General features: G+C 43.6%; 1 pseudogene; it reads left to right on the top strand.

The window, feature by feature from the left end:
* The first annotated feature begins 12781 nt into the window (after window positions 1-12781).
* On the top strand, window positions 12782-13520 carry LOC129838357 (4-galactosyl-N-acetylglucosaminide 3-alpha-L-fucosyltransferase 9-like; annotated as a pseudogene).
* The last annotated feature ends 673 nt before the right edge of the window (window positions 13521-14193 follow it).

Below are 14193 nucleotides of genomic sequence, written 5' to 3'. Positions count from 1 at the left end.
AAACTGACCATCCTACCAATCCTCGACTTCGGTGATGTCATTTACAAAATAGCCTCCAAAACCCTACTCAATAAATTGGATGCAGTCTATCACAGTGCCATCCGTTTTGTCACCAAAGCCCCATATACTACCCACCACTGCGACCTGTACACTCTCGTTGGCTGGCCCTCGCTTCATACTCGTCGCCAAACCCACTGGTTCCAGGTCATCTACAAGACCCTGCTAGGTAAAGTCCCCCCTTATCTCAGCTCGCTGGTCACCATAGCAGCACCTACCTGTAGCACGCGCTCCAGCAGGTATATCTCTCTAGTCACCCCCAAAACCAATTCTTCCTTTGGACGCCTCTCCTTCCAGTTCTCTGCTGCCAATGACTGGAACGAACTACAAAAATCTCTGAAACTGGAAACACCTATCTCCCTCACTAGCTTTAAGCACCAGCTGTCAGAGCAGCTCATAGATTACTGCACCTGTACATAACCCATCTACAATTTAGCCCAAACAACTACCTCTTTACCTACTGTATTTATTTATTAATTTATTTTGCTCCTTTGCACCCCATTATTTCTGTCTCTACTTTGCACTTTCTTCCAATGCAAACCAACCATTCCAGTGTTTTTTAGTTTTTATTTTACTTGCTGTGTTGTACTCACTTCGCCTCCATGGCCTTTTTATATTTTATTTATTTATACATATATCTGTTTGCCTTCACCTCCCTTATCTCACCTCACTTGCTCACATTGTATATAGACTTATTTTTTTTCACTGTATTATTGACTATATGTTTGTTTTTACTCCATGTGTAACTATGTGTTGTTGTATGTGTCGAACTGCTTTGCTTTATCTTGGCCAGGTCGCAATTGTAAATGAGAACGTGTTCTCAATTTGCCTACCTGGTTAAATAAAGGTTAAATAAAATAAAAAAATAAAATTTATTGTTTGCGTTAATTAAACATAATTAAAGAAAGTTAGCAGACCTTGCTTTTTATTTATCCTGATACCGGATTCGATTAACGCAGCGCTCACACCCTACACATTAAAAACCCACCACCCTATTCAAACCTATCTGGTCCTACCTCAGGCCAATGGCCTGGGAGGTTTGGACACCAACCCCTCAAAACACACTAACTCTGATGTCAAATCTCGTACACCTAAATGTAACGGATGTGAAATGGCTAGCTAGTTAGCGGGTACGCGCTAGTAGCATTTCAATCAGTTACGTCACTTGCTCTGAGACTTAAGTAGGCTTTTGTGGAGCGATGGGTAACGACGCTTCGTGGGTGTCAGTTGTTGATGTGTGCAGAAGGTCCCTGGTTCGCGCCCGTGTCGGGGCGAGGGGACGACATAAAGTTATACTGTTACATAAATACTTCTCTGCAGCTGCCACCACAACTTCTATTTTCTGTGACTTAAGTTCTATCTCTGCGGTCCATTGATGAGCGCTAAAAAGCCAGTCTTAGTGAAGCATATACGTCACTTTGTCGGGCAAATACTTAACATCAAAACTCAAAAGAACAGACCATGACTCTTCTATTTTTACATTCACAGCACAATGTTTGCGTCGCACCAAACGACAAGCATCACAAACACTGGGAATCTTTCCCTTCAGCTGGTCCACTTTCACATTTACCGCTACCCCAGTAGTCACTCTTTTCAATTGTGCCCTTTTCTTGAGAGCGAAACAAGTCACCGCTCTAGTCCCAATTAGTGTGGAGTGAAGCGCCCGCTCCCTCTGACCAGCAGAAACACAAACAATTATCACAAGACCACTTCGGGTTACCTTCACCGATTCCACTGCACCCAACTTTGTTTTCACCCACCCTGAAACCACATATGGATCAGCAAAAAGGCAGGGTCCACTTTGTCAAAAAATGTCACTCCTACCGTCAGGCTACTCTTTATCCTGACCATCGGTGCAAGCTTTGAGAACTTCACTGCACATGCCACCTCCGATAATTATTCCTTATTCACTTCCATTTCAGACCCATATTGATCAGGCCACACCTCGCCACAACCACCAAGCGTACTTCAAAGGTTGTTAAAGAACGGTGCGCACCATTTTGGGAAAGCGTGTCATACATTACAAACCATCACGCAACGTAGCAACTGTTGAGGCAAACTGAACACACCCCAGGTCATTAGACAACATAAAATGCAGCCATGTCTTTTCACCTGGCCCGGCCCCCTCTCTGAAAGGTACGTATTAGGGATTTTGATAAGGCATTTCACTCAGTCACTCACTGATCTCTACACCTGGATGGTATACGTAGACAGTGTGATACAATACGTCATCTTCTCCTGGCATTGTGGATACCAAGGTAAGTTTGATAACTTGGGCATGTAATGGTGCAGCCTTAGCCTGGTCTATTATATTTTAATATTATGATCTAAAATGCTATACAGTGTGATTAGGAAAAAGTGCACTAGTTAATTGCCATGCATAGTTATCTACCATTTTACTTCTTCATTGGGGTTTATTGGCAGTTGGCATCCAACGTTATGGTGCATTACCGACACCTACTGTACTGGAGTGTGGGCCAGAGACCGGGAGAAACTAAATCCTACCTGGCAGCCTCAAATATTTGAGTTTATATATAATAACTTTCTACTCAAAATACTCTTTAAAAACGAATTTCCTGTATCCCCTTCTCCCTCATACTAGAGCTCAGCCTCTCTTTCCCTTTGATATTGCCCACTGTGTAGCAATACATGCTGGCAATAATCATTGGCAATAATCACTGGCAATAATCACACCACCATCACATTTAAGGTATTTTTCAACTGGCTGTCTTGTAAAAATAGCCTCCTCTCTTTGATCCCTTCCTGCCGGCCTCCCCGACTTTCCTCTGTACTTTAAATAATTGCCTGCCCTTAGTATCTCTATTCCACTGCTCCTGCCATCTCTGCACCATCACTGTCCATATCAGGCTTCTTGCCTCTGCCTTGCTCATTGAAACTACAACAACATCCCCACAACTAAGTGCTTGTTTAGCCAACTGCCTCGTTGTTCTCCACGCCCACATGGGCTGGGACCCAAGTAAATCATATCTGTATACTAATTTGTCTAATCCTGCAATGGGTTTGTAGCACCTCATACAGCAGGTCTTGTCTTCAACATGACCTAAAGGACTCGAGACTCATCAACACTGCACACGAATCAAAGCAAATAACTACTCTGTCTGGCTTGACTTCTTCCACCCACTGCAAGACCAACAGTATGGCCATCAGCTCCGCCGTATATACAGCCAGATGATCTGTACTACATTTCCTGACTGCCACCCCACATTCCTGCACTACAAATGCTGACCCAGTACGTCCTGTCCTTGGATCTTTTGAACCATCTGTGTAAATGGCTACAAAATCCTGATACACAGTATCCAGACGTCTCTTAAACATCATGTCTTTCTGTAGTCTCTCCAACACTTTTAGATCAACTACTGGAGGTGGGAGTAGCCATGGTGAATTTACAGGAATAGCTACCGTTGGACTAAACTCCCTTCCATACAGTCCCATCTCCTTCACCTGGGTATTACCCACCCACCCACCCAAAGCTTGTGTTCAGTCTTCACTCATGTTCCCAGCATGCATGTAAAATCCCTTTCGCAGGATGAGACACCCCATGACCCTGTAGGTTGATCCAATAATTCATTGCCAGCTACTGTCTCCTAATCTGCAATGGCATATCCCCCCCAGCTCCACCTGTAGTTCAGACACTGGGGAGGTCCGAAACACCCCACTACATATTCAGAGTCCTTGCCCCTGTACGATATAGCCTTTCCAATGAGGTCCGGCCTGCTGAACCATACGCTACACTGCCATAGTCTATTACAGATCGGAGCAATGCAACATGCATGGTCCTCAATGAGGAACGCCCCCCACTACTTCCCCGTCAGACAGCGCATCACATTTAGCACCTTCTTACACATTTCCACCATTCTCTCAACGTGTTCTGCCCAGGTCAGTCAAAGTATACCCGAATGAACCTGAAGGCCCCCACTCTCTCCAAGCTTCTCCCATATAACCTCAAGCATACCTCATCTCCCACCTTCCTCCTGGTAAAGAACAGTGAGTTCTCTACAGAGAACCTGAATCCCCACATTAATGCCATCGCTCTACCTCATCAATTGCTTCCTGTACCTTCCTGACTATGAATGACACATTTCTTCCATAAGGCCCCATCATCTGCAAATAACGACCTCCCAATATCTGTCCTTACCTGAGAGTGAACATAATTGATCATGATTGAGAACAACAGAGGACTAATCACGCTCCCCTGTGGTGTACCGTTATCCACCAGGTAGCTGCCTGATAGACTTCCCCACCCTCACCTGGACAAACCATCCAAACAGGAAATCTTTTATCCAGTTGTACGTTCTTCCTCCTACCCCCATAATATCAAGCTTGATTAACAACCCCTCATTCCAAATCATATCATACGCCTTCTCCACATCAAACAAAGACAGCTACAACTGTCTCCTTGTTCACCTGAGCCTTCCTGACCTCTGCTTCTAAGAAAAGCACTGGGTTCTTAGTTCCGCTACCCTTCCTAAACCCACTCTGATGTGGCGATACTAGCCCCCTGCTCTCCAGGAAGAAAGTTAGCCTCTTCGTAATAATATGATCCATAATCTTACATACATGTGATGTTAAAGCTATTGGCCGATAGCTTGTTGACCTCATTGTGTCCTTCCCTGGCTTGTTTACACTACTGGCTCCTTCCAGCTGCCTGGTAGTTTCCCCTCCTCCCACACTCAGTTGTACAACACCAACACCTTATCGTGTGCCTCATCACAAAGATGGGCCAACATAGCATGGCACACCTCATCTTTCCCAGGTGAAGTTAACCCAGCCTTATCTACTGCCCTTTTCACCTCTGCCATGGTAAATGGGGCATTCAACGCGTCATTTACACCCTCCCTCCTATCCAGCACTCCAGGATGCTCCTCTCTCATTCTCTCTCCCTCTCTCTCCCACTCCTCTGACAAATTTGCAGAGCTATGAACTTGGACAAATACTTTGGCCATCATCTCTGCCTTCTCATCTGTTACTGCCACATCCTTCCCACTCGTCAACACTGGAAAAATCCCACTCACTCATCCTCTTAATCATCTCCCACACTTCTTCCACAGGTGTCGCCCTTCCAATGGTCACAGAACCGACGCCAATATGACCTCTTTACCTGACGGATAGTTCTCCTCACCAGGGCCTGCTTATACTGAATCAGATGTTGGAAGTTATGATTCCTTTTCAGTACTTTAAATGCCCTGTTCCAACTCCTCACCATTGCCCCACACTCCTCCGCCACCATTGGACTGCTTTCCTCCTCCTCCCTGAACTCTTAGGTATAGCCTCAGTTGCTGCCCCCACTAACACTTCTCGCCCAGTTATTCATACTATCCACTTCCTCTCATATCTACCTGAGCCATCACCTGTTCACTCAGCTCCTGAAACTGAGCCCACTTTGCCCTTCCAAACACCCACCTGCCTACTCCATCCACTGACACCTCCTCCTCCCTCTGGCCTACTGTGCATACTATGGGGTAATGATCACTCCCTACTAGAGGTCGACCGATTAATCGGAATGTCCGATTAATTAGGGCCGATTACAAGTTTTCATAACAATCGGTAATCATCATTTTTGGACACCGATCACGGCCGATTAGATTGCACTCCACGAGGAGACTGCGTGGCAGGCTGACTACCTGTTATGTGAGTGCAGAAAGAAGCCAATGTAACGTGCTAGCTAGCATTAAACGTATCTTATAAAAAACAATCAATCTTAACATAATCCCTAGTTAACTACACATGGTTGATGATATTACTAGTTAATCTAGCTTGTCCTGCTTTGCATATAATCGATGCGGTGCCTGTTAATTTATCATTGAATCACAGCCAAATTCGCCAAACGTGTGATTTAACAAGCACCTTCGAGAAAAAAGCACTGTCGTTGCACCAATGTACCTAACCATAAACATCAAAGCCTTTCTTAAAATCAATACACAAGTATATAGTTTTAAACCTGCATATTTAGTTAATATTGCCTGCTAACATTAATTTCTTTTAACTAAAGAAATTGTGTCACTTCCCTTGCATTCTGTGCAACAGAGTCAGGGTATATGCAGCAGTTTGAGCCGCCTGGCTCGTTGCGAACTGTGTGAAGACCATTTCTTTCTAACAAAGACAGCCAACTTCGCCAAACGGGGGATGATTTAACAAAAGCGCATTTGCGAAAAAAGCACAATCGTTGCACGAATGTACCTAACCATAAACATCAATGCCTTTCATAAAATCAATACACAGAAGTATATATTTTTAAATATTTCTATATTTAGTTAAAAGAAATTCATGTTAGCAGGCAATATTAAACTAGGGAAATTGTGTCACTTCACTTCTCACACAGAGTCAGGGAATATGCAACAGTTTGGGCCACCTGGCTCGTTGCGAACTAATTTGCCTGTCACGCCCTGGCCATAGAGAGGCTTTTATTCTCTATTTTGATTAGGCCAGGGTGTGACTAGGGTAGGCATTCTAGTTTCTTTATTTCTATGTTTTGGCCGGGTATGGTTCTCAATCAGGGACAGCTGTCTATCGTTGTCTCTGATTGGGAATCATACTTAGGCAGCCTTTTTTCCTTTGGTGTTTGTGGGTAGTTGACTTTGTTAGTGGCACTATAGCCCTAGTAAGCTTCACGGTCGTTTCTTTGTTTCTTGTTTTGTTGGCGACATTCTAAATAAAAGAAAATGTACACTCACCACGCTGCACCTCGGTCTGGTCATTTCCACCTAGATGACGGCCATGACATTGCCAGAATTTTATGTAATTATGACATAACATTGAAGGTTGTGCAATGTAACAGCAATATTTAGACTTATGGATGCCACCCGTTAGATAAAATACGGAACGGTTCCGTATTTCACTGAAAGAATAAACGTTTTGTTTTCAAAATGATAGTTTCCGAAATGATAGTTTTTCTGTGTGTTATTATATTATAATTAAGTCTATGATTTGATAGAGCAGTCTGACTGAGCGGTGGTAGGCAGCAGCAGCCTCGTAAGCATTCATTCAAACAGCACTTTACCGCGTTTGCCAGCAGCTCTTCGCAATGCTTCAAGCACAGCGCTGTTTATGACTTCAAGCCTATCAACTCCCGAGATTAGGCTGGCAATACTAAAGTACCTATTAGAACATCCAATAGTCAAAGGTATATGAAATACAAATGGTATAGAGAGAAATAGTCCTATAATAACTACAACCTAAAACTTCTTACCTGGGAATATTGAAGACTAATGTTAAAAGGAACCACCAGCTTTCATATGTTCTCATGTTCTGAGCAAGGAACTTAAACGTTAGCTTTATTACATGGCACATATTGCACTTTTACTTTCTTCTCCAACACTTTGTTTTTGCATTATTTAAACCAAATTGAACATGTTTCATTATTTATTTGAGACTAAATTGATTTTATTAATGTATTATATTAAGTTCAAATAAAAGTGTTCATTGTTCATTCAGTATTGTTGTAATTGTCATTATTACAAATATATATATAAAAATCGTCCAATTAATCGGTATCGGCTTTTTTTGGTCCTCCAATAATCGGTATCTGCGTTGAAAAATCATAATCGGTAGACCTCTGCTACCTACTGTCAACTCCTCCCATACCTTCGACTCACAGATTCCCGCCATCGCACTAGATACCAGAGTGAGGTCCAAGGCAGACTCTTTCCCTGTGGCTACATCAATCCTGGTCCCTCGGGCATCATTCAGGCACAGCAGATCTTTCCTTTCTATCAGATTTTCCATCACTTGCCCATTTCCATCCAGCCCCCCACTCCTTTTATTACCCCTTTAATCCACTTCTTTCCTGCTTGATGAGTCCAGCTGCTTGACACCACCTTATAATTTTTCCCTCTGTGCCATGTCCTTACAGAACACCAACAAGCTCCCGTCTCTTAACACTTTAGCATGGACAATTTCCCCAATCAACTCTTTTATCACAGCCGTCAACCTTATCGGACTCATTGCCCCAACTTCACCTTCCTCCCTAAACTTCAGAATCACTTTATGCTCTTCCTCACCTCCATGCTCCCCTAGCGACTTATCTTGCCCTTCCTCGGCACTCTCTACTTCTGAACTGCTGCTAGCGTTGGAAGCTATGTTGCTCTCCTCAAACATCCTTTTCTGCCTCCTCTCTGCCTCCATAGACCTTTCTCTCCCCTTCAAACCATTACTCCTTTTATCTCCCTCTTCATTTCTCTTTCTTACTCCTAAATGTATTTGTACCACTATGCTCCGTGCTTGCTTCACTTTCGTCTCCATCACTATCTACCATCTTTGACCCAGTGCCGAACCACCGCCACACCGAGAACAGTTTGATTGTTTGTTGATCAACGATTGATTGCTAGCCACAGCTTCCAGCCTCTCCCTCACTTCTGTCATCTAGGTCCTCGGACCCTTGACCCTTTTTACTTGCCGTAGTTAGGCTAAAGCGCAGACAGAGGGGCCTCCACCATTTTAGGTGTGCCCGACCTTAATGGTTTGTTACCAAGTTGATTGCTCAGGTTGCAGCCAGTGGTGGTGAGTTAGATAATTGGCCTGCTGCTCACCCATGCATTCAGTCTCCCTAATTACTATAAGTAGAAACTCTAATCATGTTCTATTTGATGCTGCTCTGTCTTTTAAACTAACGTGTACTTGACTAAATATGGTCATTTAAACGAATAAATATAATTAACTTAAATAATGTTTTTCATAGTATTACCTGGTCTAATTAACAAAGTAAAGTTCAGCTAATTAAATGTACATTCTCATTGGTTAATCATTATGGGTGGCGTTTAGAAGCAAAGGTAGAAGTTGTTATAGACCCCCATCGGCCCCCAGCTGTGCCCTGGACACCATATGTGAATTGATCGCCCCCCATCTATCTTCAGAGTTCATACTGTTAGGTGACCTAAACTGGGACATGCTTAACACCCCGGCCATCCTACAATCTAAGCTAGATGCCCTCAATCTCACACAAATCATCAAGGAACCTACCAGGTACAACCATAAATCCGTAACCATGGGCACCCTCTTAGATATCATCCTGACCAATCTGCCCTCTAAATACACCTCTGTTAATTTCAAACAGGATCTCAGAGATCACTGTCTCCATGCACACTGGGTCCGCGGTCAAACAACCACCCCTCATCACTGTCAAACGCTCCCTAAAACACTTCAGTGAGCAGGCCTTTCTAATCGACCTGGCCAGGGTATCCTTGAAGGATATTGACCTCATCCCGTCAGTAGAGGATGCCTGGTTGCTCTTCAAAAGTGCTTTCCTCGTCATCTTAAATAAGCTTGCCCCATTCAAAAATGTTAGAACTAAGAACAGATATAGCCCTTGGTTCACCCCAGACTTGACTGCCATTGACCAGCACAAAAACATCCTGTGGCGTTCTGCATTAGCATTGAATAGCCCCCGTGATATGCAACTTTTCAGGGAAGTCAGAAACAAATATACTCAGTCAGTTAGGAAAGCTAAGGCTAGCTTTTTCAAACAGAAATTTGCTTCTTGTACCACTAATTCCAAAAAGTTTTGGGACACTGTAAAGTCCATGGAGAATAAGAGCATCTCCTCCCAGCTGCTCTCTGCCCTGAGGATAGGAAACACTGTCACCACCGATAAATCTATGATAATCGGTCATTTCAATAAGCATTTCTCCACAGCTGGCCATGCTTTCCACCTGGCTACCCCTACCCTGGCCAACATCTCAGCACCCCCTGCAGCAACTTGCCCCCCCCCCCCCCCCCCCCCCCCCCGCTTCTCCTTCATCCAAATTCAGACAGCTGATGTTCTGAAAGAACTGCAAAACTGGACCCCTACAAATCAGCCGGGCTAGAGAATTTGGACCCTCTCTTTCTAAAATTATCTGCCGAAATTGTTGCAACCCCTATTACCAGCCTATTCAACCTCTCTTTCGTATCATCTGAGATCCCCAAAGATTGGAAAGCTGCCATGGTCATCCCCCTCTTCAAAAGGGGAGACACTCGAGACCCAAACTGTTATAGACCTATATCCATCCTGCCCTGTCATTCTAAAATCTTCGAAAGCCAAATGAATAAACAGGTCACCAACCATTTCGAATCCCACCGTACCGTCTCCACTATGCAATCTGGTTTCCGAGCTGGTCATGGGTGCACCTCAGCCATGCTCAAGGTCCTAAAAGATATCATAACCGCCATCGATAAAAGACCATCGATAAAAGTTCTTCATCGACCGGGCCAAGGCTTTCGACTCTGTCAATCATTGCATTCTTATCGGCAGACTCAATAGCCTTGGCTTCTCAAATGACTGCCTCGCCTGGTTCACCAACTACTTCTCAGATAGAGTTCAGTGTGTCAAATTGGAGGACCTGTTGTCTGGACCTCTGGCAGTCTCTATGGGGGTGCCACAGGGTTAAATTCTCGGCCCGACTCTTTTTTCTGTATATATCAATGATGTCGCTATTGCTGCTGGTGATTCTTTGATCCACATCTATGCAGACGACACCATTCTGTATACATCTGGCCCTTCTTTGGACACTGTGTTAACAAACCTCCAAATGAGCTTCATGGCCATACAACACTCCTTCCGTGGCCTCCAACTGCTTTTAAAATGCTAGTAAAACTAAGTTCATGCTCTTCAACCGATTGCTGCCCGCACCCTCCCGCTGACTAGCATCGCTACTCTGGACGGTTCTGACCTAGAATATGTGGACAACTACAAATACCTAGGTGTCTGGTTAGACTGTAAACTCTCCTTCCAGACTCACATTAAGCATCTCAACCCAAAATTAAATCTAGAATCGGCTTCCTATTTCGCAACAAAGCCTCATTCACTCATGCCGCCAAACGTACCCTCGTAAAACTGACTATCCTACCGATCCTTGACTTCGGCGATGTCGTTTAAAAAATAGCCCCCAACACTCTACTCAGACTACATCCAGTTTGCTATCACAGTGCCATCTGTTTTATCTGTAGATGACCTGTATGCTCTCATTTGATGGCCCTCACTACATATCCTTCGCCAAACCCACTGGCTCCATGTCATCTACAAGTCTCTGCTAGGTAAAGCCCCGCCTTATCTCAGCTTACTGGTCACCAAAACAACACCCACCCGTAGCAGCGCTCCAGCAGGTATATTTCACTGGTCATCCCCAAAGCCAATTCTTCCTTTGGCCGCCTTTCCTTCCAGTTCTGTGCTGCTAATGACTGGAACGAATTGCAAAAATCTCTGAAGCTGAAGTCTTATATCTCCCTCTCTAACTTTAAGCATCAGCTGTCTGAGCAGCTTACTGATCACTGTACCTGTACACAGCCAATCTGTAAATAGCCCATCAACTACCCCATCCTCATATTGTTATTTATCCTCTTGCTCTTTTGCACCCCAGTATCTCTACTTGCACATCATCATCTGCACATCTATCACTCCAGTATTAATGCTAGATTGTAATTATTTTCACCTCTAGGGCCTATTTATTGCCTACCTCCCGATTCTTCTACATTTGCACACACTGTACATATTTTTATTTTATTTTGTGTTATTGACTTATGTTTATGTGTAACTCTGTGTTGTTTTTGTCACACTGCTTTGCTTTAACTTAGCCAGGTCGCAGTTGTAAATGAGAACTTGTTCTCAACTGGCCTACCTGGTTAAATAAAGGTCAAATAAAAAAAGTGCTGTACTTTTCCTCAGCTCAGGTTAGATTTTATTCTCTCACCACCCAGTACAGTAGGTGGAGACAATGCACCTTTTGAGTGTAGTCTGCCAACAAACCTTGAAGAAGCAGCAGCAGCAGCAGCTCGGGGTTGACACTTGCTCCATGTAACAGTTTATTTTTTTTGTCCTGTTTGTTCAGGCAGTTCTTGCGAGCTGTCCCGGTGGACTCTCTGTAGTCCCCGTAGGAGTAATGCTTGATATGATTTTGATGTGATAACATGGTTTGGTATTGTCTAACACCTTGTTGTTCCTTGTATGAGATAATGCTGAACCTATACTTGCCGTATTCACAGGATAACACAAGTGGACTTTATTCAAAAAGATGGGGGGAAATGAAAAGTATTGCCTTTCATTTATTTGAAAATATATACACAGAGGACAATGTTATGATAAGTATTTACAAAAAAAACAGAAACTGGAACAATCCAGACTTATCATCACACACGGTAACTCACAACAATGCCCTCAGGCCAATCTATAAATGCACAAAAGTACTGTTACATAGCTCTACGTATTGTGCACATAGTTTGCTGTGCAGGGGTGTTCAACTCTAAGGTCTAAATCATTCCCTGAATAGAAGGGAGCAATGAAAGATTGCAGTGGAACTGGCTTTGAGGTCCAGAGTTGCGTTTGAGGGTTGTAGTGTACTTCATCATATAGGACAACCAGAGTCCACATCAGGGGTGTCAAACTCATTCCACGGAGGGCCGAGTGTCTGCGGGTTTTTGGTTTATCGTTTCAATTAAGACCTAGACAACCAGGTGAGGGGAATTCCTTACTAATTAGTGACCTTAATTAATCAATCAAGTACAAGGGAGGAGCAAAAACCTACAGACACTCGACCCTCTGTGGAATGTGTTTGACACATGGTCAACATGAATGCTGAATTAATCAACAGAACTGCATGTTGGTATGTTTCACTAGTGATTCCTTGTGTATTTTGTTCACAGGATTCCATGGTGTATTGTCATTTTATAAGATGGCTATTGTTGATATTCTAGAGTGGATTTGATTGTACTCTTTTCTCTTTCAAAGGGTCAAGGTATGTCCACTCCGGCTTCACAGGGTGTTCTACGGCCTGTTCTGATGATTACATTCTTACTGGGCTTATCCTTCATGTACTACAAACGCCAGATCAAGTTCCTCTCATGCCCTATCGACCAGGCATTCCACGCGGGAAAGGCTTGTTGTCCTCCTTGCACTCAAGTACGTAGGGCAAGGAACCAGATGGTGAACCAAACACACCATGTCCAGACAACCATTCAGGATGACTATCATTTTGATCTGGACACTTGATCACACCTTTGACATAGACTCTTGTGCCTACTTTAACATCTAAGGTTGTCACCTAACAGTGGATAAAAATCTTTACAGCAAGGCGCACGGTGTCATCTTCCACCATAGAAACATCCATGGAGACCTGAAGAACATGCCCCAAGAGCAACGTCCATGGTTCCAGAAATGGGTGTGGTGGAATGGAGAATCACCGGCTAATACAAACAGGATCCCTGGTGTTGACCACTTGTTCAATTTGACTGCGAGTTATCGACTGGATTCTGTTACCAAGGTTCCATATGGGTCACTTGTTGAGGTAACCAGTGAGGATAAAATCTTTGAGCTGCCAAAGAAGGACAAATTAGTCTGCTGGGTAGTGAGCAACTGGAACCCAAACTACAAGAGGGTACAGGTGTTCAACGAGCTCAGTAGGCATGTCAAAGTAGAGGCCTATGGGAGACATTTTAGTCGATACCTAGAAAAAAAAGACACTGTCCAGCTGTATTAAAACCAACAATCGTTAAAAGGGTTTTAATTGTAGGTTCTGTGTTGGCACAATACGTGGAGGATTTGTTATTAGTGTCAAAAGACGAAGAAACTCATATGCGAGACCGCACCACATTGGTACACAATTTGGCGGAACAGTGTCATAAAGCATGTATGACAAAGCAAAACATGTTACTAGTGCAAGATGGACAAACTGGGAGTTAACGTTAAATGGGGAAAATCTACAATTTCATAAGATTTGTGCTTTTAATCCTGCGTCGTTAATGCAGTTGCATGAGGATGGTGAGTTGCATACATGTGACCCAGATCATATTTCTCCAAAACCTAGGCCTGATTTGCAAGAGACAGCATTGGAATCAGGAAAAGTATTGCATACAGATGTCTCTAGTTACGTGAACACAGAAGGTAATAGAGTAACGGGGTACGCTGTGTGTGGTATGCGTTTGGAGTAATTCATCATTTCGGTACAGTGTGGTCACCATGGGGCATGTTAACAGCGACAGGAACACCAATAAAAATGGTCTGGAGGTAGATGTATTATTAGAATAATGTCAGTTAACCAGTAAATTAGCAGTGGTAAAATGTGAAGCTCATACTAGTCGTACAGATAAAATCGCTATAGGTAATCGTAAAGCAGACGAAATGGCTAAAGTGGCTGCCTTGGTGAGAGAAAG

The sequence above is a fragment of the Salvelinus fontinalis genome, chromosome 39, assembly GCF_029448725.1.
Source record: "Salvelinus fontinalis isolate EN_2023a chromosome 39, ASM2944872v1, whole genome shotgun sequence".
Taxonomy (NCBI): domain Eukaryota; kingdom Metazoa; phylum Chordata; class Actinopteri; order Salmoniformes; family Salmonidae; genus Salvelinus; species Salvelinus fontinalis.
Note: the sequence above shows the minus strand (reverse complement) of the source record. Positions and strands in the feature narration are given on the sequence as shown.